The following is a 24,939-nucleotide window of genomic DNA, read 5'->3' as shown; positions in this document are numbered from 1 at the left end:
CAGCTCCTCCCTGAACCCCATGTAGCGTTCCTCCTGCTGTGCCTGGATCTCAGTGAACCTGGCCAGTACCGTCGCCATCGTTTCTTGGGAGTGGTGGTAGGCCCCCATGAGGGTGGTGAGGGCCTCTTGGAGAGTGGGTTCCCTGGGCCTCTCCTCCCCCCCCTGTCGCACAGCAGCCCTCCGAGTTGCCCTGTTTCCCTGGGCCTCTGTCCCCTGGACGGTGTGCCCACTCCCACTGCCCCCAGGTCCCTGTGGTTGTTGGGTTGGTGGGTTACCCTGGGGGCCCTGTAGTGGTAGACACACCGCTGATTGAGCTGTCCTAGAGACAGAGGCATGGGCCCGCTGGGTGGGAGCTGTGCTGGTGTTGGCAGAGGGGGTCGGGTCTGGTGTGGCCTGTGGCTGCCTGAGGGGAACCGACTGCCCAGAGGTCCCCGATGGTCCGGGCTGGTCATCAGGTTCACTGTCGACAGAGCTGCTATCCTCAGTGTGGGCCTGTTCCAGTGGTGGGATGGACACTTCTGGACCCTCCTGGCTGGTGTGTTGTCGTTCGGGTCCTGCATGGGGTAAGAGAGTTTGGTTATTGTTTCTGTGTGTGCAATAGCGTGCGTGTTATGGGTGCCCTTGTCCCCCAGTGCAGGCATTCCCTTGAGGGAGGTGTTGTGAGGGTAGTTAGTGGGGGGGGGGGGGTTAGTGCAGTGGTCATGCTTAGGTGATGGGTGCCCATGATTTGTGTTGGCATGCAGGAGTTGGTGTTGGGATGGGTGGGTTGTGCTGGTGAGACATTGTCAGGGAGGATGTGTGCTGGGGGGTTGGGGGTGAGGGTGGGGGTGTGGGTTGGCATGCTGGTGGGGTGGGGGGATATAGTAGTTGAGATTGGACTTACCAGAGTCCATTCCTCCGGCTACTCCTGCGAGGCCCTGAGGATGCAGGATGTTCAAGACCTCTTGCTCCCACGATGTGAATTCGGGAGGGGTGGGTGGGGGTCCGCTGCCAGTCTTCTGGACCGCGATGTTGTGCCTGGAGACCATCGATCGGACCTTCCCCCGTAGGTCGTTCCATCTTTTGCGGATGTCCTCCCTATTCCTGGGATGCTGTCCCACCGCGTTGACCCTGTCCACGATCCGCTGCCATAGCTCCGCCTTCCTAGCTATACTGGTGTGCTGCACCTGCGAGCCGAAGAGCTGGGGTTCCACTCTTAGGATTTCCTCCACCATGACCCGGAGTTCTTGGTCCGAAAATCGTGGGTGCCTTTGGGGTGCCATGGGGTGGTGTGGGTGAGGTGTGGGGTGGTGTATGTGATAAGTATGTTGGTGAGTGGTGCTTTGTGCTACTATGTGGTGTGTGTGATGGTGTAGTGTGCCTCAGTGTGTCTTGCTATGGATTGTCTGCTGTGTCTCTCTCTCCTTCTCTCAGTAATTATGGTCGCAGGGGTTTGTGGGTGATGTGGGTGTGTGTTTTATAGTTGGTTGATTGTGTGGGAGTGGTGTGTGTATGTGTATCAGGTGTGTGTATTTCAAATTGTCCAATGTGGCTGTGTTTTGGTGCTGTGTGTGTATTCTGACCGCGGCGGTGTGTAGCGCCAATGGAATACCGCGTTTGAATGACCGCCGTGTGGATTCGTGGGTCGTAATGGCATGGGCGTATTTCTGTTGGCGTGACGGTGGAGGTTTGGTCATCTCCAGTTTCTCGCTGCCCGCTGATGTGGCGGGCTGCAGTGGAGGACGGATTTTTGGAGGTTTGGCCGTTGTGGGTCAGAATGACCGTGGCGGTTAACCGTGGCCGCAGCGGTGTTATGGCGGTCTTCTGACCGGCGGTAAGGGCCTTTTACCGCCGAGGTCAGAATGACCCCCTTTAACTCTTGCCTAGCTGCCATGCTCTTTGGGTATCTTTCACTCTACTCCTCCTCAAGTGATCTCTCTCTTCCACATCCACAAGTAATCGTGTCTCCATTCTCAAGGTATGCTTTCATTCTCTCTGGTACACGTTCTCCTCCATCACTCCAAAGGTAGCTCTTCTCATCACCAACTGGTCCCATCCGTTCCTTGTAGACTATCCCTTTGCTGTCAAAATAAGATTTTCCTATATCCCCCTCAGGCACGGTGGTTCCCGAGGGGGCTATAGGAACAAAACCTCAGGGGGATCCCCTGTAAGGAATGGTAAGGGCCTTCCATAATACCCATACCCTCGCAGTCGCTAGGCACCCTGTAGAAGCATCCACATGACATCAGCAGATATCCTTGTGAGATTAGGAAGCGTTACGCTCATGTGCACTGAAAACTGAGCTGTGCTCACATTTTTCATTATAATATTATTATTATTTTCATTAGCAAAATGTAATTGAAATTTAGGAGCTGAGTCTATATTCCCCTCTTTGACCCAAAAATAAAGGCGGTAGGTTTGTAAGGGATGTGCAGATGAAAATTAAATCTAGCCAGCAAAAAGTGAAGACTAAGGGGTTAATTAGAGTCCACCAGAGCAAGTTGATCTACCATAAATTGGTTGAGCTGCTATTCTACGAGTCTAGCTCTTCTCGTTTCCATTCGGAGTGCCCGGATGTAGCACCAGGTAATTCCTGTAATTCCTCATTCCAGAGTTACCAATACGAGTGTTACCAGTAAATCTGGGTGGCGGAGCTAATGGCTACTAGAAGTTAGGCCCTAGTCTGCCAGCAGCCTACCACAGGTGGTGGTATATCCACTACCGACTCCCTGCTGTCAGTATATGAGAGAGGTCTGCCCTATTTTAGGTGCGTTTCCTGTTGCAGACCCCTGTCAGAGTCCACCATGCCAGGCAGGGAAAATCAACAATGGTTGCCACTTACAGGGTATAAAACTCCCTTTGTGTGGAGGTCATTAAGATTTTTGTTTCTCAGAAACAACCTCCTGATTTGGGGGTTTGTCTCTGACAAACAAAGGAATATTTGAAGTGGGCTGTCACATGGTGGGCCACTCATCATTCACCCTTGCCAAAAGTGCATCAAGTGCACCAGTGGACGCACTTTTGTCAAAGAGCTCGCTATTGACATAGGAAGGAGCTCTAAATTCTGTGGACTGTCATCCACTGGAAGGAGGGCAGAGGTGTCCCTCCCTCATTTACTGCATTGGGATAGGCCAGGGTACCAGACCTAGTGATGGTCACAGAATACTATGACTTCTTAAACCCTTGCCTTCTTCATCACCATATTCACCCCTCAGATTACAGTACAGATGTTTTAAGGTGTGGGCAATGTCATTAAACAGGTGTGTGCGCACTGTGGTACAGCAGCCGCAAACAGGTGCTGCCCGGGGACAGCGCATTCAGGTGAAATACCGAGCGAAGGCTTCAATGCCGCTCCATGTTTCACTGTGCCGGCAGCAACCCGCCTGCACCTTTAAGAGAGGAGACATCCCCTTGCAGGCGTGAGCAGTCAGTCACTGCAAGGGGATGTCTGGGGTCTCCCCTCCCGAGGGCTGCCATCAGGGGCGCACTGACAGTGCACCACTTTTTTGTGGCACACGTTCAGTGCGCCTCTGAGAGCTTCTGTGCCTTTGCCCCAGGTCCATGAAATGGCACGTCGCAGAGGTAAAGAGATTGTCTCATTTGCATTGGGCCACGCCCCCATGCAAATGACGGCCCAGCTTCTGGTGATAGCACTGGAGCTAGATGTGCACCAGCACTATCTGTATTACAGAAGGGGCCGCACCATGGTCTATAACACCACAGTGTCCCGGGGCGCACAAAGCGGGCACTTTCTGTAATACAGTCCCTGAGCTACTACAACGGAAGCACTGACGCTGGTTCAGTCCTGCAGGTAAGAGCTTGAGCAACAGTAAAGAGTGCGTTCAGCATTCACACCCAGACACAGGCCGAGCAACGCGCAGTCCAATGCGTCCAGCTCACTGAGATGCAATGAGCCGACGACTCCAAGCTGAGAAGTCCGAACATCCTCCCTCGAACACTATTGCCACATTCTGTGAGCATCGCTCCATCTTGAATGGGCTCATTTTAACCGTCAGTCAAAGAATACAGGCCCGTTTACAGATGCTCGAGGTCGGTTTCTAAGGGACAGCGGTGCTGACGAGCCCTCCATCGCTGGTGCTGTGATGGAAGCAAGGAAGAAGAAGAAAACAGATAAAAGGTAGCACCTCAGTCACAGCACCGGCTGTGGAAGGACCCTAATCAAGATGAAGCCATCAGTACTTGGTCCCTGCTCCAGCCAAAAGAAGAGGCAGTGCAGGTGGCGTGAGCTGCCCAATTAGAAGGCAGCAAGCGAGAGTGACATTAAACCCCACAAATGGTAAGCAGTGGGCGGGCTCCAAGCCCTTTATCCAATGCAATCCCCTTCGCAAGCGCTGAGTCTGACGTTTGATGAAGGGACTCCTACAAGGAGGAATCCCAGCAGTTGTACAGATTCTTGCTTAGTGAGTACCCTAGGCCAGGAGAACACCGCCCTGTCTATGAGTAAGTCCAGGTCTCTTTTTAAATGTGAAGGAGCCGTTCTCAGTCATGAATGAAGTAAGTCCAAGTCTTAAAGCTGAAGCCTTTACCATTGCTCCTTGACAAGACTGCGTGGGCTGTCACCGGAGGGATCGGTGAAACCTATGGAAGGTTCTGGTTTATTCGCCGCCTTCCTCCTAGCTGAGACCCCGGTGCACCCCCCCGCACCCCCCATGAGAGCAAGCACCTCTCTTGTCACCGGTTCGGAGGTGGTCGTGCGCTCGCTTCTGACACTGTCCGGGCACCTCTGCCCCGTTTCTGACTTTGAGGCAGACCCCACTGGCGTCCATCTCTTCACAGGTGCTCTGATAATCTCTGAATCCCCAGAAGGGGCCCCTCGGGATTGGAAAGAGTGATACAGATAGACTGGAACAGACCGATGAAAGACGCCCTCTCTGGTTCTTGGAGACCCTCTGGACTCGAGGGCGACCTCTGTCTGAAACTGGCTAAAAAAGGTGAAACCACTCCAAGTCAACCTGCTCTGCGCGGACATCGGGGGCCCCGGGCCAAGCCCACAATTCATGATGCTGTTTCAGCTCCTTCGGGCCCTTTTTGTCCAGGTCACTGTCAGTGACACAGAGACTGGTCCAAATTCCAAATGTATTTACATGTAATATTCAGGGGAGTGATATCTGCTTCCAACACTCTAACAGCAGCAGTTGACTAATGTTACTGCAAATAACCTGGGTGACACTCCCACATTTTTTTTTATATTTTCAAAAGAAACTTTTCTCTGCTAAATGTCAATATACTCACACATCACTCACATTAAAAATGAATGAAAGAAAAATGGTATTTAAAACAATCTGTTTAAGAATTATTCAAGGTCACCAGGACAAGACTCTCTGCAGAACAGAGCTGGCTCTAGCAGGGCCCCAGGGGAGGCTGGGGCCCGGGGCCAGGGCCCACGTTACCCATCCCTTAAAACGTCTCTGGCTGCGTGACCACACTGGGCTTGCGGCAGGCCTGGTGCTTGTATGAAGTTGGTGCTGGTGTTGTCCCAGAGGCCTGTGCTGGAGTCTGGACTCTGGTGATGGAGAGCTCTGCTCCTTTTCACCTGTCCTCTGCATCGGACATGGTCAGTCAATCCATTCTGACTCGGAGGCTGGAGCAATAGGTATGCCAGGGCCATTTTCGAACTGGACTAGTTCTTTCCTGCGCCATTGGTCACAGCTTACCCCCCCCCATCCATTTTCTGGATTCCCTGCTGTCCTCTTTCCTGGGCTTTGCACTGTACCCCAAACTATTCAGTACGAATGTCCAGCTTCTAACAGTCCTTACCTGAACATAAAGTTTATATTATTTCCATCGACAAACGATGAGCAAATCCCTGTCCAGCTTGACAAAACCGTGAGCCGCACCATCCCATGCGCTTCTGAATGTCTTTCTCTCTTTCAATGAAAGTTGTGCCAAAATGGCCAAAAAGTGAGATTATGAACCTGACCAATTAAAAACTTGATGGTCATTGCTCATTTGTAATATAGTGTTTCAGTCTTCCTTGTACCCAAGTGAACAAACTTAGGCCTTCGTCAGGATTATGGGCCAGATGTAGCAAGCAGTTTTGCCCATTCTGTGTCTATGGGAAATGTGTTCGTACATATGGCCCAAAGTTCCATCAGTGACTGGTCCCACCCATGCAGTTGCCTCCTCCTGCTTCCATCAGCTGTGTCTCCTGGTGATAACCTTGCCACTGCTTCTGTCTGACCTACGATGCCTGTATATTTTCATGACTGTATAACACTAGTGTGTCTACAAGGGCCTCCCCGGATGCTGCTTGGGCAAACTCCACAGTATCCAGAACCTTGCAATCGGACATGTCTGAAAGTTTTGGAAATTCGATCGAGCCACGTTTGCCAGGTAAGGTTACACTGACATCCCTTGCCACAGCACATTTTGCTGAAGGCTTTCTTCCTTGTACATCAAGTGCACAACTGCACTGGGTTCTCTTGTCGGTACAATAAATGAACCCCTATCTGTCCATGTGTAAGCTTTGCTCAAAGTTCCTGGCCCTAAAGATGATTTCCAAGTATTTTTCTTTTTTGCAGTTTTATATAGAGCAAACTCGACCCAAAGTTATTGGAGCGCTTTACATGTGCACCAGTTACATTACACAAGGACACATTCATTTTTGGTAGCACGGGGAGCTTAAGTGATTTGCCCAGAATCACAGGACGTTGAGCCGATGCTGAGACTTGAATCGAGTTCCCCCAGATACAAAGTCAGCAGCTCTGCCCGGTACACCACATCCTCTCCCCCGATTATTGCATCACTTGTATCGGAGGCCGTGCACACTACTTGTACCTCAGCCCTTGACTTCTAATCGTGTACCTTGAGGAGCACCCTAAAATATTGTCTCACTAAACTCCCCTCAGCTTGGGTTCTCCATAGGATGAAGTCTCAGGGCCATGGAACCTTGGCATGTAACCTCGATGTACATGTTCTTCTCAGCCGGTCGGTCACACACTTCCGTGTGCTGCTCCGTTGCAGTGTTAAGGCTGGGTAGGTGCAGGGTTAAACGCTTGAGTAGAGTGGAAGCTGGACTGGCAATGCGAGGTGTACTAGGGTAACTTTCAATACTCTTAACCTAAGGGATGCAAATACTCCCTAAGGTAACACGGGAACAAGAAGACCTAGCGTGTTCTGTCACCATCACAAACAGTTTGATTTAGATATTGGCGGACGGGTTACTCCGTCACAACTATGGCAGATTTCCTGTCCTCCTAAATCTAAATCCCATTATATTCTATGGGTTCAGATTTCAGCGGATGGGATATCTGTCACCGTTGTGACGGAGTGACTCGTCCACCAGTATCTAAACCAGGCCAAGTCCAGGACATTGACCTGTCCCTGGCGCAATAAACGGGAAGCGTACCTTCGGCCCCTCCCACTAGACAACAGCCTACCCAAGTTAGAGCTCTCTGCTGTGTCCAGCAGGTATTTTGTTACAGGAAATGTCAGATTTTCTTTCTAGGCAAGGAATTTGGTGTTGATTACTGTCTCTGACAAACCCTAGGGGTAGATGTGCACTGGAATAATTCTCGCTAAAGTCCCATCAAAAGGCTCAGCTGTCTGCTAGGATCTTGTGACAAGAAAAAAATTAATTAAATAATCAATAGATCCATTTATATTAATACTTCCCCTATAGATACATAGAGCGTCTATGGGTCGTCTGAGGGTCAGTTTCACTCTGTTTACATCCATGGTAGCGTACTCCATGGGGTAATAGCTCAGTCCACATTGGTCATTGGCTCTCTTGTGAATGACGTCATTTTCTGATCTTATGTGTACATCCCCCTGAAAACTAGTGCACATCAGTATTGGGGCTGGCGGTCACTGCTTCAGTTTCCAATGTTCTCCTTTTCTAGTTCTTCTTTCAATTATTTACTTCTCTTTTTATTTTCATTTTTTTCTTAAGAGGATAGAGCAGCTACCCAGGTGGTGAAACGCCTGCTTGTGGCTCATTCCAGCTGCAGTGCGCTGCATACGCGTGGCTACTCCCTTTAAATCAGGCAACCATAATGGAGTGCTGTTGTCCATGGTGTACCATCGTTTTACCATTCCAAGATGGCCAACACATTGATTCTAAATGTGGGGGGCCACGCTACAATTTTGAAACAGTAATAAACTATTTACATTACCTCTGCAAGATGGACGCCTACTTCTATGTTTAGTTTCATTATTGCAAGCATGTTCCTGCTGTGTTTAGGCAGCAGCATTTTTTTCTTTTTTTCTACTTGTATTCCTTGAGTTTATCTTGCATAAGTTGCTGAGGTTGTTAATGTTGTGAGTGTGTGGGGACGGGGTCAGAGATGCAGGAATGAATCAGTGAATGGATGAATGGGTTCCTGAGAGTAAAGAAGAATGGCGGAGTGCATGTATGATGACTTATTCAGTGCTTAAACCAATCAAAGGAACTTCAATTAAGAAGCCACAGCTATTGGCATAGCCAATGCTTGTTATAAAGGCACAGAGTCCCGAGGTTCTATTTCAGCCACAACTGACCGCAGCCAGGGGCCCCCCGGCAGGTGGGACACTTAAAGCTGGTTCTGGCTTGTAGCTGACAGCTCTTGGTGTACTGGGCGGGCTGGCTTGGAAGGCACTTAAAACGGGGCTCTGTGCGCTAGCGCCAAAGCGCCTCTGGCTGAAGGTCCAGGAAGTCGTGACGCTAGCTGGCAACTCCCTGGAAAACTCGCCGTGGAGGCAGAGTGGAGTTCACTTCCCATGTCAGCCTGTGCACTGCATGGGTGCACTGCAGGCACTTTAACTGCAGAACCCCCACCAATCCCAGTCCCGGACTGCAGGTGTCAGTGTTGGTCCAGGCTAGCGCTGCGCAGTCAGTGTGCAGTGTTATACCGCTGAGAGAAGTGCGCCCCCACTGCAGCGCTGCCAGAAGGAGCCCCCAGTTATGTTCAGTGTCCACCTGTCTCTTCTTCACATCACCCCCCAACGGGCATTTGTTCTCCTGGGCCGAAGCCCCCACCTGCCCCCTCTAGGAAGTCAGGGTCCTCCACTGCATGCGTGCGCACTGCAGGCACTTTAGCTGCAGAACCTGCTCGTTGCCGGGACTTGAGCTGACCTGGGCCCCCAGTCCCACTCCTGGCCTGCGGGTGTCAGTGTTGGTCCAGGCTGGCGCTGCGCAGTCAGTGTGCAGTGTTATACCGCTGAGAGAAGTGCGCCCCCACTGCAGCGCTGCCAGAAGGAGCCCCCAGTTATGTTCAGTGTCCACCTGTCTCTTCTTCACATCACCCCCCAACGGGCATTTGTTCTCCTGGGCCGAAGCCCCCACCTGCCCCCTCTAGGAAGTCAGGGTCCTCCACTGCATGCGTGCGCACTGCAGGCACTTTAGCTGCAGAACCTGCTCGTTGCCGGGACTTGAGCTGACCTGGGCCCCCAGTCCCACTCCTGGCCTGCGGGTGTCAGTGTTGGTCCAGGCTAGCGCTGCGCAGTCAGTGTGCAGTGTTATACCGCTGAGAGAAGTGCGCCCCCACTGCAGCGCTGCCAGAAGGAGCCCCCCCAGTTATGTTCAGTGCCCCCCGTCCCTTCTGACAGAAGCCCCCCCCCACCTCTTCCCCCAGGGCAGGTGCCTGCCCCTGGCCCCCTCCTGCCCCCTCTAGGACGTCAGGGTCCTCGCACTGCAGACTGCCTGCGTGACGCGATTAAACTCTAACTATAAAGTAACCATTAACTCCCCGCCGAGGTGAAAGGTCAGCGTGCCCCCCCCCCCTCCTGACTGCAGTGGGACCTCCAGTCCAAGGGCCGAGCGGGCGACGAGCAGGTACCGCCGAGTCCAACTTTACAAACTCTCACAACTTTAATGTGACTTCTGCAAATGTCTGCTTTGCTCACCCTCTTATCCAGCTGCGCTGAAGCTGTGCGTGCTTTAAGTCCCAAAGTATAGAAACGTGTCTGAAAAGCTGTAGCCTCCTTAAAACTCCGACCTTTCAAAGGTACCGGAAGGCATTGTTGGTTATATTTGATTTTACTGTAAACACTTGTATGTAACCTCACGAATTTTCAGATTATAAATCAAAGCAAACATTTAGTCTAAATTGTCGTTTACGGTCTGTACCTTGTCGGTGAAACCAAAGCACAGGGCGCCTCTTTCTGTGGGGTCTGTTCTTGCGCTGTGTGCCACGGAAGCCATGGTGTGTGTTACATGCGGTGAGTATGTAAACAACTCCAGTTACATGCAAGTATCTACCATGACTCCATGTTGAGATGACGCGGGACGCTGAGGAAATGACTTAGTTACTTACCGGTAGTCTTCATTACTTGCTGGTAATCTTTATTACTTAGCGGTAATCTGCATTACTCTTAGTCCTACTCATCCTTGTCCCAGTCACAACTTCATGTTGTGATGACGAGGGATGCAGAGGTAATGACTCAGTTACTTACCGGTAATCTTCATTACTCTTAGCCCTACTCGGCCTAGTCCCGGCGAGGGGCTTGGAGGTAATGACTCAGTTACTTACTGGTAATCTTCATTACTCTTAGCACTACTCATCCTTGTCCCACTTATGACTTCATGTTGTGAGATGACGAGGGATGTTGAGGTAATGACTCATTTACTGGTAATCTTCATTACTTACTGTTAATCTTCATTACTCTTAGTTCTACTCGTCCTCGTCATCACAACATGAAGTCATGACTGCGACGAGGGACGAGAGGTAATGACTTAGTTACTGGTAATCTTCATTACTTACTGTTAATCTTCATTACTCTTAGTTCTACTCGTCCTCGTCATCACAACATGAAGTCATGACTGCGACGAGGGACGAGAGGTAATGACTTAGTTACTTACCACTGATCTTCATTACTCCAAGTCCTACTCGTCCTCGTCCGTCATGAATTCATGTTGTGATGACAAGGGACGTTCAGGTAATGAGTCAGTTACTTACCGGTAATCTTCATTACTCTTAGCCCTACTCGTCCTCATCCCAGTCACGGCAAGGGGCATAGAGGTAATGACTCAGTTACTTACTGGTAATCTTCATTACTCTTACCCCTACTCGTCCCGGTCACAGCGAGGGGCTTGGAGGTAATGACTGAGTTACTTACCGGTAATCTTCAGTACTCTTAGCACTGCTCATCCTTGTCCCAAACATGACTTCATGTTGTGAGATGACGAGGGACGTTGAGGTAATGACTTAGTTACTTACCAGTAATCTTGATTACTTACCGGTAATCTACATTACTCCTAATCCTACTCATCCTCATCCCAGCCATGACTCCATGTTGTGAGATGACAAGGGACGGTGAGGAAATGACTCAGTTACTTACCAGTAATCTTTATTACTCTTAGCGCTATTCATCCTCATCTCAGTCATAACTTCATGTTGTGATGACGAAGTACGTAGAGATAGTGACTTACTTACCGGTAATCTTCATTACTCTTAGCACTGCTCATCCTTGTCCCAAACATGACTTCATGTTGTGAGATGGCGAGCGACGTTAAGGTACTGACTCAGTTACTTACCGGTAATCTTCATTACTCCTAGTCGACCTAATTTCAGTCATGACTTCATGTTGTGATGAGGAGGGACAGAGAGATAATAACTCAGTTACTTCCCAGTAATCTTCTTTACTCTTAGCACTACTCGCCCTCATCCTAGTCATGACTTCATGTTGTGATGACGAGGGACGTAAAGGTAATGACTCCATTACTTACCCTAATCTTCATGACTTACCGGTAATCTTCATTACTCCAGTCCTACTCATCCTTGTCCCATTTATAACTCCATGTTGTGAGATGACGAGGGGAGTAGAGGTAATGACTCAGTTACTTACCAGTAATCTTCATTACTTATAGGTAATCTACATTACTCCTAATCCTACTCATCCTCACCCTAGCCATGACTCCAGGTTGTGAGATGACAAGGGACGTAGAGGTAATGAAACAGTTACTTACCGGTAATCTTCATTACTCCAGTTCTACTTGTCCTCGTCCCGCTCATGACTTCATGTTCTGATGATAAGTGGCGTTGAGGTAATGACTCAGTTACTTACCAGTAATCTTCATTACTTTAGAGGTAACTGCATTTTATGTAGCACGTGCTGCCCCCTGGTGAAGCGCTGCACTGCCAGGCCTCGCGGTTCAGAGCCTGCAGCCGGTGCTGCCCTTGTTAGAGGCCGGGGCGCCAACCACCCTGCTGTGTTGAGTGCCCCAAATAATAATCTGACAGAACATCAAGCAGGGGGCCCTGAACCCCGGGGGTGGGGCTCTTGATGGGCCTCTTCTGGCTGCAGCTGGGCAGACAAAGGCTATAAGGTGAGTGAAAGGGGGGAGGTGGATGGATAGATGCATGTGTGACTGAAATGGTGGATGGGTGGTTAGGTGAAGGGGTGGATGGATAGATGCCCGAATGAAATAGTGAAAAGATAGCTGTAAGGATGGATGAGTGAAAGGATGGATGAATTAGTGAAAGTGAGGATTGATGGATGAAAGGGTGGATGGATAGATGCCTGGATGAATGAGTGAAATGATAGCTGTAAGGATGGATGAGTGAAAGGGCAGAAGGATGGGTCAACGGATGGATGAATGGATGGATAATGAGGATGGATGGATGAATTAGTGAGTGAAATGGTGGATGAATCTGTGAGTGAATAGGTGAGTGAAGAGGTGGATGGATAGATGCATGGATAAATCAGTGAAAGGGTGGATGAGTGAAAAGGTGATTGGATGATGGATGAGTGAAAGGGTTATGGATGATGAAAGAAAGGATGAGTGTATTGTGAGAAAGTAGCCTCTTTCTAGCCTTGTTACCCCCACTTTTGGCCTGTTTGTGATTATATGTCAGGGTGTTTTCACTGTCTCACTGGGACCCTGCTAGCCAGGGCCCAGTGTTCATAGTGAAAACCCTATGTTTTCAGTATGTTTGTTATGTGTCACTGGGACCCTGCTAGCCAGGATCCCAATGCTGATAAGTTTGTGGCCTATATGTGTTCCCTGTGTGATGCCTAACTGTCTCACTGAGGCTCTGCTAACCAGAACCTCAGTGGTTATGCTCTCCCTTTACTTTCAAATGTGTCTGTAGGAGGCTGGACTGGCTTGTAGTGAGTACCAAGGGGTACTTGCACCTTGCACCAGGCCCAGTTATCCCTTATTAGTGTATAGGGTGTCTAGCAGCTTAGGCTGATAGATAATGGTAGCTTAGCAGAGCAGCTTAGGCTGAACTAGGAGACGTGTGAAGCTACTACAGTACCACTTAGTGTCATATGCACAATATCATAAGAAAACACAATACACAGTTATACTAAAAATAAAGGTACTTTATTTTTATGACAATATGCCAAAGTATCTTAGAGTGTACCCTCAGTGAGAGGATAGGAAATATACACAAGATATATATACACAATAGCAAAAATATGCAGTATAGTCTTAGAAAACAGTGCAAACAATGTATAGTTACAATAGGATGCAATGGGGAAACATAGGGATAGGGGCAACACAAACCATATACTCCAAAAGTGGAATGCGAACCACGGATGGACCCCAAACCTATGTGACCTTGTAGAGGGTCGCTGGGACTATTAGAAAATAGTGAGAGTTAGAAAGATAACCCTCCCCAAGACCCTGAAAAGTGAGTGCAAAGTGCACTAAAGTTCCCCTAAGGACAAAATAGTCGTGTTAGAGGGAAAATGCAAGGAAAACACAAATCAGCAATGCAACAACGATGGATTCCTGACTGAGGGTACCTGTGGAACAAGGGGACCAAGTCCAAAAGTCACAAGCAACTCGGAGATGGGCAGATGCCCAAGAAATGCCAGCGGTTGGTGCAAAGAAGCTCTTACTAGGCTGAAGAACTGTGAATACTGCAGGAACGACAAGGGCTAGAGACTTCCCCTTTGGAGGATGGATCCCCCACGCCTTGGAGAGTCGTGCAGAAGTGTTTTCCCACCGGATGGACGCCAACAAGCCTTGCTACACGCAAATCGTGCGTTTGGCGTTTTTGGACGCTGCTGGGGCCCAGGAGGGACCAGGAGGTCGCAAATTGGACCTGCAGAGAGAGGGGACGTCGAGCAAGACAAAGAGCCCTCACTGAAGCAGGTAGCACCCGGAGAAGTGCCAGAAACAGGCACTACGAGGATGCGTGAAACGGTGCTCGCCGAAGTTGCACAAAGGAGTCCCACGTCGCCGGAGACCAACTTAGAAAGTCGTGCAATGCAGGTTAGAGTGCCGTGGACCCAGGCTTGGCTGTGCACGAAGGATTTCCGCCGGAAGTGCACAGGGGCCGGAGTAGCTTGCAAAGTCGCGGTTCCCAGCAATGCAGCCCAGCGAGGTGAGGCAAGGACTTAGCTCCACCAAACTTGGGCTGAAGAGTCACTGGACTGTGGGGGTCACTTGGACGGTGTCGCTGGATTCGAGGGACCTCGCTCGTCGTGCTGAGAGGAGACCCAAGGGACCGGTAATGCAGCTTTTTGGTGCCTGCGGTTGCAGGGGGAAGATTCCGTCGACCCACGGGAGATTTCTTCGGAGCTTCTGGTGCAGAGAGGAGGCAGACTACCCCCACAGCATGCACAAGCAGGAAAACAGTCGAGAAGGCGGCAGGATCAGCGTTACAGAGTTGCAGTAGTCGTCTTTGCTACTATGTTGCAGGTTTGCAGGCTTCCAGCGCGGTCAGCGGTCGATTCCTTATCAGAAGGTGAAGAGGGAGATGCAGAGGAACTCGGCTGAGCTCATGCATTCGTTATCTAAAGTTTCCCCAGAGACAGAGACCCTAAATAGCCAGAAAAGAGGGTTTGGCTACCTAGGAGAGAGGAAAGGCTACTAACACCTGAAGGAGCCTATCAGCAGGAGTCTCTGACGTCATCTGGTGGCACTGGCCACTCAGAGCAGTCCAGTGTGCCAGCAGCACCTCTGTTTCCAAGATGGCAGAGGTCTGGAGCACACTGGAGGAGCTCTGGACACCTCCCAGGGGAGGTGCAGGTCAGGGGAGTGGTCACTCCCCTTTCCTTTGTCCAGTTTCGCGCCAGAGCAGGGGCTAAGGGGTCCCTGAACCGGTGTAGACTGGCTTATGCAGAATTGGGCACATCTGTGCCCAACAAAGCATTTCCAGAGGCTGGGGGAGGCTACTCCTCCCCTGCCTTCACACCATTTTCCAAAGGGAGAGGGTGTCACACCCTCTCTCAGAGGAAGTTCTTTGTTCTGCCATCCTGGGCCAGGCCTGGCTGGACCCCAGGAGGGCAGCTGCCTGTCTGAGGGGTTGGCAGCAGCAGCAGCTGCAGTGAAACCCCAGGAAGGGCAGTCTGGCAGTACCAGGGTCTCTGCTACAGACCACTGGGATCATGGAATTGTACCAACAATGCCAGGATGGCATAGAGGGGGCAATTCCATGATCATAGACATGTTACATGGCCATATTCGGAGTTACCATGGTGAAGCTACATATAGGTAGTGACCTATATGTAGTGCACGCGTGTAATGGTGTCCCCGCACTCACAAAGTTCAGGGAATTGGCTCTGAACAATGTGGGGGCACCTTGGCTAGTGCCAGGGTGCCCTCACACTAAGTAACTTTGCACCTAACCTTTACCAGGTAAAGGTTAGACATATAGGTGACTTATAAGTTACTTAAGTGCAGTGTAAAATGGCTGTGAAATAACGTGGACGTTATTTCACTCAGGCTGCAGTGGCAGGCCTGTGTAAGAATTGTCAGAGCTCCCTATGGGTGGCAAAAGAAATGCTGCAGCCCATAGGGATCTCCTGGAACCCCAATACCCTGGGTACCTCAGTACCATATACTAGGGAATTATAAGGGTGTTCCAGTAAGCCAATGTAAATTGGTAAAAATGGTCACTAGCCTGTTAGTGACAATTTGGAATGAAATGAGAGAGCATAACCACTGAGGTTCTGATTAGCAGAGCCTCAGTGAGACAGTTAGTCACTACACAGGTAACACATTCAGGCACACTTATGAGCACTGGGGCCCTGGGTTACCAGGGTCCCAGTGACACATACAACTAAAACAACATATATACAGTGAAAAATGGGGGTAACATGCCAGGCAAGATGGTACTTTCCTACACAACCCCCCCCCCCCCCAAACGAAGGACAATAAGACTAGCCATTACCTGATGAGTCTTCATTGTCTAAGTGGAAATATCTGGAGAGTCCATCTGCATTGGAGTGGCTACTCCCAGGTCTATGTTCCACTGTATAGTCCATTCCCTGTAGGGATATGGACCACCTCAACAATTTAGGATTTTCACCTTTCATTTGTTTTAGCCAAAGTAGAGGTTTGTGGTCTGTCTGAACAATGAAGTGAGTGCCAAACAGGTATGGCCTCAACTTCTTCAGAGCCCAGACCACAGCAAAGGCCTCCCTCTCAATGGCAGACCAACGCTTTTCTCTAGGGGTCAACCTTCTACTAATAAAAGCAACAGGTTGATCCTGGCCCTCAGAATTAAGTTGTGATAGGACTGCCCCTACTCCTAATTCAGATGCATCAGTCTGGACATAGAATTTTTTAGAGTAACAAGGGCTTTTCAGGACAGGTGCAGAGCACATGGCCTGCTTCAGCTCCTCAAAAGCTTTCTGACAGTTTGCTGTCCATAATACCTTTTTAGGCATTTTCTTGGATGTGAGGTCATTAAGAGGGGCTGCAATGGAGCCATAGTTCTTAATGAACCTCCTGTAATACCCAGTGAGGCCTAGGAAGGCTCTCACCTGAGTCTGAGTGGTATGGGGAACCCAATCAATAATTGTTTGGATTTTCCCCTGAAGTGGTGCAATCTGTTCCCCACCAACAAGGTGTCCCAGATAAACCACCTTACCCTGCCCTATCTGGCACTTTGAAGCCTTGATAGTGAGGCCTGCCTTTTGCAGAGCCTCCAAAACATTCCAAAGGTGGACCAGGTGATCATCCCAGCTGGAGCTAAAGACAGCTATATCATCCAAATATGCTGCACTGAAAGCTTCCAGCCCTTGCAGGACTGTGTTCACCAACCTCTGAAAAGTGGCAGGTGCATTTTTCAAACCAAAAGGCATTACAGTAAACTGGTAATGTCCTCCAATGGTAGAAAATGCAGTCTTAGGTTTAGCATCTTCTGACAATTTGATCTGCCAATACCCTGCAGTCAAATCAAAAGTGCTTAGATACTTGGCAGATGCCAGTGTATCTATGAGCTCATCTGCCCTGGGTATAGGGTGAGCATCAGTTTTGGTTACCAAGTTGAGACCTCTATAGTCTACACAAAACCGCATTTCTTTCTTTCCATCTTTAGAATTGGGTTTTGGTACCAGTACCACAGGAGAAGCCCATGGACTGTCAGAGTGCTCAACCACTCCTAGTTCCAACATTTTCTGAACTTCTTGCTTTATGCAGTCCCTGACATGGTCAGGCTGCCTATAGATCTTACTTTTGACAGGTAAACTGTCTCCAGTATCTATAGTGTGCTCACACCAAGAAGTGGTGCCTGGCACAATGGAGAAGAGTTCTGAAAATTGTCCTAGGAGATTTATGCAATTATCTTTCTGCTCAGCAGTAAGACAATCAGCCAAAACTACACCTTCCACAAGAGCATCTTGTTCTGTGGAAGAGAAGAGATCAGGTAGAGGATCACTGTCTTCTTCCTGTCCCTCATCTGTTGCCATGAGCAGGGTGAGATCAGCCCTGTCATAGTAGGGTTTCAGGCGGTTGACATGGAGCACCCTAAGGGGACTCCTGGCAGTGCCTAAGTCAACCAAGTAGGTGACTTCACCCTTCTTTTCAACAATTGTGTGGGGTCCACTCCATTTATCTTGGAGTGCTCTTGGGGCCACAGGCTCCAAGACCCACACTTTCTGCCCTGGTTGGTACTGAACCAAAACAGCCTTCTGATCATGCCATTGCTTCTGGAGCTCTTGGCTGGCCTGAAGGTTTTTACTGGCCTTTTTCATGTACTCAGCCATCCTTGATCTGAGGCCAAGTACATAATCCACAATATCCTGCTTAGGAGCTTTTAAAGGTTGTTCCCAACCCTCCTTTACAAGTGTGAGTGGACCCCTAACAGGGTGTCCAAAAAGAAGTTCAAAGGGGCTGAAGCCCACTCCTTTCTGGGGTACCTCCCTGTAGGCAAAAAGGAGGCATGGTAGAAGGATATCCCATCTCCTGCGGAGTTTTTCAGGTAGTCCCATAATCATGCCTTTGAGAGTTTTATTAAATCTCTCCACCAGTCCATTTGTTTGTGGATGATAGGGTGTTGTGAACTTGTAAGTTACACCACACTCCTTCCACATGGCCTTTAAGTATGCAGACATGAAATTGCTTCCTCTGTCTGATACTACTTCCTTTGGGAAGCCCACCCTGGAAAATATTCCCAGGAGGGCCTTTGCCACTGCAGGAGCTGTAGTGGTCCTTAAAGGAATAGCTTCAGGATATCTTGTGGCATGGTCCACTACCACCAAGATAAACCTATTGCCTGAAGCAGTAGGAGGGTCAAGGGGGCCAACTATGTCAACCCCTACCCTTTCAAAGGGAACCCCAACCACAGGCAGTGGGATAAGGGGTGCCTTTGGAGTGCCACCTGTCTTGCCACTGGCTTGACAGGTTTCACAGGACTTACAAAATTATTTTGTGTCCTCAGACATCCTAGGCCAATGAAACAATGGTACCAATCTGTCCCAAGTTTTCATTTGACCCAGGTGCCCAGCTAAGGGAATGTCATGTGCCAGTGTTAGGAGGAACTTTCTGTACTCCTGAGGAATCACTAATCTCCTGGCAGCTCCAGGTTTAGGATCCCTATGCTCAGTGTACAAGAGGTTGTCCTCCCAGTAAACTCTGTGAGAGTCACTGACATCCCCATTAGCCTGTTTGACAGCTTGCTGTCTGAGACCCTCTAATGTGGGACAGGTTTGCTGTGCCACACTCAGCTCCTCCCTGGCAGACCCCCCTTCACCCAAAAGCTCAGCAGTATCTGCTTCCAGCTCCTCTGGTGTAGGTTCTGCATAGGGAGGGAATTCTTCTTCCTCAGAAGTAGAATCCACTGTAGAGGGAGGGATAATAGGAAGTGGTTTGCTTCTACTAGCCATAGCTTTAGAGAGCACTTGGTCCATTGTTCCAGGATCCAAGCTTCCCTGTCCTTTTTGCTTTTTGGCCTGAGCCCTTGTCAAAGCAAAAATATGCCCTGGGATGCCCAGCATTGCTACATGGGCCTCCAACTCCACATCTGACCAAGCTGATGTCTCCAAATCATTCCCTAATAGACAGTCTACAGGTAAATCTGAAGCTACCACAACTTTCTTTGGACCAGTTACCCCCCCCCAGTTGAGATTTACAACAGCCATGGGGTGGCTTTGTGTTATGTTGTGAGCATCGGTTACTTGGTACTGGTGTCCAAGTATGTGTTGTTCAGGGTGCACCAGTTTCTCAATCACCATTGTGACACTGGCACCTGTGTCCCTGTAGGCCTGGACCTCAACACCATTTATTAGGGTTAGTTGCTTGTACTTCTCCAAGTTATGGGGGCAAGCAACCAAAGTGGCTAAATCAATAGCCCCTTCAGAGACTAAAGTAGCCTCTGTGGTCTCCCTAATCAGACCAACCCCAACTAAATTACCAAAAGTGAGCCCAGCTACTCCCTTGGATTGGCTATTAGTAGGTTTGCTCCCACCACCACTGCTATTAGTAGGGACACTAGGTGTAGCAGTAGGGGTTGTAGTGGTAGGAGCTGTGGTGCCTTTCTTTGGACAACTGGGATCTGTTGTCCAATGGCCTTTTATTTTACATAAATAGCACCATGGTTTCTTTTCCTTGTTCTGATTAAAGGAGGATTTGGGCCCACCACCCCCACCAGAGTGTTTTTGTGGGCCTGATGAAGACTCATTTTTAGATTTGTCCCCACCCTTGTCTGAAGACTTACCATCCTTCTTTTTGTTGCCATCTTTGTCACCCCCTGTATGAACTTTTCTGTTCACTCTTGTTCTGACCCATTTGTCTGCCTTCTTTCCCAATTCTTGGGGAGAGGTCAGATCAGAGTCCACCAAGTACTGGTGCAACAAATCAGACACACAATTATTAAGAATATGCTCTCTCAGGATTAGGTTATACAGGCTGTCATAATCAGTAACTTTACTGCCATGTAACCACCCCTCCAAGGCCTTCACTGCCTGGTCAATAAAATCAACCCAGTCTTGTGAAGACTCCTTTTTGGTCTCTCTGAACTTTATCCTGTACTGTTCAGTGGTTAAGCCATAACCATCCAGGAGTGCATTCTTAAGAACTTGGAAATTATTGGCATCATTTTCTTTCACTGTAAGGAGCCTATCCCTACCTTTTCCACTAAATGATAGCCATAGGATAGCAGCCCACTGCTTTTGAGGGACATCCTGTACAGCACAGGCCCTCTCAAGTGCAGCAAACCACTTGTTAATGTCATCCCCCTCCTTATAAGGGGGAACTATCTTGTGCAGATTCCTGGAATCATGCTCTTTTGCAGGATGACTATGGGGAATACTGCTGCTGCCACCATGGGTATCTAAACCCAACTTCTGTCTTTCCCTCTCTATTTCTAAAGACTGTCTATCCAAATCCAGCTGTTGCTTCTTGAGCTTCAGTCTGGTTTGTTCCACTCTCAATCTATTGAGCTCCCTTTCTAACAATCTGTCATCAGGGTGGGTGGGAGGGACATTTCTAGATACAGAGGTATGATGGGAATGAACAGAAGGAGACCTGTCCCTTACAGAGGGCACCCTAACAGCTTGGCTACCAGCATAATGTGAGATCACATCCTCAGTATGGTGTGATTCAACCTCTGTACCAACTATGCTAGACTGTCTAGTAATGGGCAGGCTGAGAAGTTTCTTTCCTGAACCTTTTCCTGGGGGAGTCCCTGGATCAGATTGAGAACCATTAGCTACTTTTTCTACAGATTGGGCACTTATGGCCTTATCCTGTACTCTAAGCATATTAATTAACAGTTCTAAGGAAGGATTCTTCCCTACACTCAAACCTCTCTCTATGCAGAGACTCCTTGCTCCTTTCCAGCTAAGGTGATCATATGCAAGTTTGGACAGTTCAACATTTTTTCCTGTGCCAGACATTTTTTTGAGAGAGTTAAAGTGATAGAAAAAGAGAAAAAAGTTTTCAGAACTTTTTGGAAAGACAGAAAAAACTTTTTAAACTTTTAAGAACTTTTTGAAAGTTTAGAAGTACTTTTCAGCACTTAGAAAAGAGTGAAAAGAGGAAATGCAAAACTTTTTGGCTATGTGTATATACATTGACCTTGTTTTGTATATTTTTCTCTTATGAAAAGTACAATGACAAGAGTGGTAAGTAGTCTCAAGCACTTATCCCACCGCTGCACAACCAATGTAGGAGGCTGGACTGGCTTGTAGTGAGTACCAAGGGGTACTTGCACCTTGCACCAGGCCCAGTTATCCCTTATTAGTGTATAGGGTGTCTAGCAGCTTAGGCTGATGGATAATGGTAGCTTAGCAGAGCAGCTTAGGCTGAACTAGGAGACGTGTGAAGCTACTACAGTACCACTTAGTGTCATATGCACAATATCATAAGAAAACACAATACACAGTTATACTAAAAATAAAGGTACTTTATTTTTATGACAATATGCCAAAGTATCTTAGAGTGTACCCTCAGTGAGAGGATAGGAAATATACACAAGATATATATACACAATAGCAAAAATATGCAGTATAGTCTTAGAAAACAGTGCAAACAATGTATAGTTACAATAGGATGCAATGGGGAAACATAGGGATAGGGGCAACACAAACCATATACTCCAAAAGTGGAATGCGAACCACGGATGGACCCCAAACCTATGTGACCTTGTAGAGGGTCGCTGGGACTATTAGAAAATAGTGAGAGTTAGAAAGATAACCCTCCCCAAGACCCTGAAAAGTGAGTGCAAAGTGCACTAAAGTTCCCCTAAGGACAAAATAGTCGTGTTGGAGGGAAAATGCAAGGAAAACACAAATCAGCAATGCAACAACGATGGATTCCTGACTGAGGGTACCTGTGGAACAAGGGGACCAAGTCCAAAAGTCACAAGCAACTCGGAGATGGGCAGATGCCCAAGAAATGCCAGCGGTTGGTGCAAAGAAGCTCTTACTAGGCTGAAGAACTGTGAATACTGCAGGAACGACAAGGGCTAGAGACTTCCCCTTTGGAGGATGGATCCCCCACGCCTTGGAGAGTCGTGCAGAAGTGTTTTCCCGCCGGATGGACGCCAACAAGCCTTGCTACATGCAAATCGTGCGTTTGGCGTTTTTGGACGCTGCTGGGGCCCAGGAGGGACCAGGAGGTCGCAAATTGGACCTGCAGAGAGAGGGGACGTCGAGCAAGACAAAGAGCCCTCACTGAAGCAGGTAGCACCCGGAGAAGTGCCAGAAACAGGCACTATGAGGATGCGTGAAATGGTGCTCGCCGAAGTTGCACAAAGGAGTCCCACGTCGCCGGAGACCAACTTAGAAAGTCGTGCAATGCAGGTTAGAGTGCCGTGGACCCAGGCTTGGCTGTGCACGAAGGATTTCCGCCAGAAGTGCACAGGGGCCGGAGTAGCTTGCAAAGTCGCGGTTCCCAGCAATGCAGCCCAGCGAGGTGAGGCAAGGACTTACCTCCACCAAACTTGGGCTGAAGAGTCACTGGACTGTGGGGGTCACTTGGACGGTGTCGCTGGATTCGAGGGACCTCGCTCGTCGTGCTGAGAGGAGACCCAAGGGACCGGTAATGCAGCTTTTTGGTGCCTGCGGTTGCAGGGGGAAGATTCCGTCGACCCACGGGAGAGTTCTTCGGAGCTTCTGGTGCAGAGAGGAGGCAGACTACCCCCACAGCATGCACAAGCAGGAAAACAGTCGAGAAGGCGGCAGGATCAGCGTTACAGAGTTGCAGTAGTCGTCTTTGCTACTATGTTGCAGGTTTGCAGGCTTCCAGCGCGGTTAGCGGTCGATTCCTTATCAGAAGGTGAAGAGGGAGATGCAGAGGAACTCGGCTGAGCTCATGCATTCGTTATCTAAAGTTTCCCCAGAGACAGAGACCCTAAATAGCCAGAAAAGAGGGTTTGGCTACCTAGGAGAGAGGAAAGGCTACTAACACCTGAAGGAGCCTATCAGCAGGAGTCTCTGACGTCACCTGGTGGCACTGGCCACTCAGAGCAGTCCAGTGTGCCAGCAGCACCTCTGTTTCCAAGATGGCAGAGGTCTGGAGCACACTGGAGGAGCTCTGGACACCTCCCAGGGGAGGTGCAGGTCAGGGGAGTGGTCACTCCCCTTTCCTTTGTCCAGTTTCGCGCCAGAGCAGGGGCTAAGGGGTCCCTGAACCGGTGTAGACTGGCTTATGCAGAATTGGGCACATCTGTGCCCAACAAAGCATTTCCAGAGGCTGGGGGAGGCTACTCCTCCCCTGCCTTCACACCATTTTCCAAAGGGAGAGGGTGTCACACCCTCTCTCAGAGGAAGTTCTTTGTTCTGCCATCCTGGGCCAGGCCTGGCTGGACCCCAGGAGGGCAGCTGCCTGTCTGAGGGGTTGGCAGCAGCAGCAGCTGCAGTGAAACCCCAGGAAGGGCAGTCTGGCAGTACCAGGGTCTGTGCTACAGACCACTGGGATCATGGAATTGTACCAACAATGCCAGGATGGCATAGAGGGGGCAATTCCATGATCATAGACATGTTACATGGCCATATTCGAAGTTACCATGGTGAAGCTACATATAGGTAGTGACCTATATGTAGTGCACGCGTGTAATGGTGTCCCCGCACTCACAAAGTTCAGGGAATTGGCTCTGAACAATGTGGGGGCACCTTGGCTAGTGCCAGGGTGCCCTCACACTAAGTAACTTTGCACCTAACCTTTACCAGGTAAAGGTTAGACATATAGGTGACTTATAAGTTACTTAAGTGCAGTGTAAAATGGCTGTGAAATAACGTGGACGTTATTTCACTCAGGCTGCAGTGGCAGGCCTGTGTAAGAATTGTCAGAGCTCCCTATGGGTGGCAAAAGAAATGCTGCAGCCCATAGGGATCTCCTGGAACCCCAATACCCTGGGTACCTCAGTACCATATACTAGGGAATTATAAGGGTGTTCCAGTAAGCCAATGTAAATTGGTAAAAATGGTCACTAGCCTGTTAGTGACAATTTGGAATGAAATGAGAGAGCATAACCACTGAGGTTCTGATTAGCAGAGCCTCAGTGAGACAGTTAGTCACTACACAGGTAACACATTCAGGCACACTTATGAGCACTGGGGCCCTGGGTTACCAGGGTCCCAGTGACACATACAACTAAAACAACATATATACAGTGAAAAATGGGGGTAACATGCCAGGCAAGATGGTACTTTCCTACAGTGTCACTAACAGACTAGTGACTAAATTTACCAATTCACATTGGCATACTGGTACACCCATATAATTCCCTAGTATATGGTACTGAGGTACCCAGGGTATTGGGGTTCCAGGAGATCCCTATGGGCTGCAGCATTTCTTTTGCCACCTGTAGGGAGCTCTGACAATTCTTACACAGGCCTGCCACTGCAGCCTGAGTGAAATAACGTCCACGTTATTTCACAGCCATTTACCACTGCACTTAAGTAACTTATACGTCACCTATATGTCTAACCTTCACCTGGTGAAGGTTGGGTGCAAAGTTACTTAGTGTGTGGGCACCCTGGCACTAGCCAAGATGCCCCCACATCGTTCAGGGCAAATTCCCCAGACTTTGTGAGTGCAGGGACACCATTACACGCATGCCCTGTACATAGGTCACTACCTATGTATAGCGTCACAATGGTAACTCCGAACATGGCCATGTAACATGTCTAAGATCATGGAATTGTCACCCCAATGCCATTCTGGCATTGGGGGGACAATTCCATGATCCCCCGGGTCTCTAGCATAGTACCCGGGTACTGCCAAACTGCCTTTCTGGGGTCTCCACTGCAGCTGCTGCTGCTGCCAACCCCTCAGACAGGTTTCTGCCCTTCTGGGGTCCAGGCAGCCCTGGCCCAGGAAGGCAGAACAAAGGACTT

At 49.2% G+C, this 24,939-nt stretch overlaps 1 protein-coding gene across 4 annotated transcripts in view; it reads left to right on the top strand.

The window, feature by feature from the left end:
- The window catches only part of HAO2 (hydroxyacid oxidase 2), a 257,628-nt gene that overhangs the window by 123,511 nt on the left and 109,178 nt on the right, over nt 1-24,939 (top strand). The window contains exon 1 of one of the 4 annotated variants that reach the window (XM_069203000.1): nt 9,612-9,751. The exons of the other annotated variants lie outside the window; for them this stretch is intronic. The gene's annotated coding sequence lies outside the window, so the exon portion shown is untranslated. Of the gene's footprint in view, nt 1-9,611; nt 9,752-24,939 lie in introns of those variants that run through there. 4 annotated transcript variants of the gene reach the window in all.

This window comes from Pleurodeles waltl, chromosome 8 (genome assembly GCF_031143425.1).
Source record: "Pleurodeles waltl isolate 20211129_DDA chromosome 8, aPleWal1.hap1.20221129, whole genome shotgun sequence".
Classification (NCBI taxonomy): Eukaryota; Metazoa; Chordata; class Amphibia; order Caudata; family Salamandridae; genus Pleurodeles; species Pleurodeles waltl.
This window is presented reverse-complemented; position numbering and strand designations above follow the sequence as displayed.